Here is a 1,577-nt window from a genome sequence, read left to right on the forward strand (position 1 = left end):
ATATATATATATATATATATATATATATATATATATATATACGTGTATATACATATATATACACACGCATATGTATGCATATATAAATATATATGTGTCTATATTCACATATAATACAAATGCCTATATATATACATGTATGCATATACAAATATATACATATATATACATGTGTGTATATGTGTGTATATATATGCATATATGTATATATATGTGTGCATATATATGCGTGTATAATCATGTATAGATCTCTTAGAGTTCCTTCATTTCTTTGTAATATCCAACATCATTCAACTCTTTACATGAAAACATAAAAGTATACCAATGTTTCTATAAGTACTTATAAAATATTCTTTTTATTATATATATCATTCATATCTTTTTCTCTTACTCCGTTACATCTAAGATAAAAGCTTTTCATTTTGTATATATTTTAAGTAATATTTTTGTTGTATCGTCCTAGAAATTTTTGACTGTGTAAGATCATTGCCTATAAACACGCATTCATTCATAAATACAAATAGACACAAATAAACACGAACATATATACTCATATACATATATGCATAGACATATTACCTTTTTGTTTAAACCTCTGTCTGTTATAGTCTGGGTATATGGTGCATTTATCTGGTTGATTCTCGTAGATTCACGTAGATTCACCAGATGACTGATGATGCACCAATGAAATAATCTCAGTATTATCCTTCACAGCTGTTACGCCTTTATAAAAGCTATAATAAATTAACTATTATAAAAAAGTTAATCATCATCTGCACATTTAACTCGGCGCGGATGTATTTAAAGGAGCAAGACATATCTATCATATAGATTAAATTTACATCATTAGCTTATAAAGATATATTCTGTCAAACAAAAATAATAAGGGAGACAACCTTAAGTTTAAATTTGAATATGGATATTCAGAGAAGTTTGAGTTTAATCTCCCCAAGTTACATAAATCTCAGTCGATGTATGGTCGGAGAAGAACTGTTAAGGCTACACTTCGATGAAGAGATCTCATGAAGATGAAACATATCAGTAGATATCAGTGTACTCGCCAGACGTCCGACTCATTTCTCATTTCTTTCTTACATTTGATTATAATTAATCTGAAGTAAGAATTTCATTCGCATAGCGTTTTATTATTTTCAAGCTGAATTATTATTTTGTCCCACTCCCTATATTTTTAACATTAACTCTTATACGATTTAAATAAGACAGTAAATATACAATTCCGTTCCCACAGAGATTAGGCCACACACTGTGTGAGGAAATTTTTACGTGCAAACCTTCCAAAAACACGGGCTATACAATGAAAAGTAATCGTTAGTATGGTATGTCTTCACTTCTGCTGAAGGAAAACCAACGGGTTATGCATAAATACATGCATTCATATATGCATGCACAACTATGTATGCAGTTACATATATTTAGACTCTAACACACTTTCAAAGCAAAGAGTCAAAAATCAAATTTAAATCATGTGTTATCTCGAATATTTCTTTTAAATCGCATATCGGAAGTTGACACTGCACACTTCCTGTCTGTCTGTCTGTCTGTCTGTCTGTCTGTCT

At 29.4% G+C, this 1,577-nt stretch overlaps 1 protein-coding gene across 2 annotated transcripts in view; it reads left to right on the top strand.

The window, feature by feature from the left end:
- LOC106867563 (acetylcholine receptor subunit alpha-like) overlaps window positions 1-1,577 on the top strand; it is a 154,439-nt gene that overhangs the window by 75,374 nt on the left and 77,488 nt on the right. The gene's annotated exons all lie outside the window — the stretch shown is intronic.

The sequence above is a fragment of the Octopus bimaculoides genome, chromosome 12 (assembly GCF_001194135.2).
Source record: "Octopus bimaculoides isolate UCB-OBI-ISO-001 chromosome 12, ASM119413v2, whole genome shotgun sequence".
NCBI classification, from domain to species: Eukaryota; Metazoa; Mollusca; class Cephalopoda; order Octopoda; family Octopodidae; genus Octopus; species Octopus bimaculoides.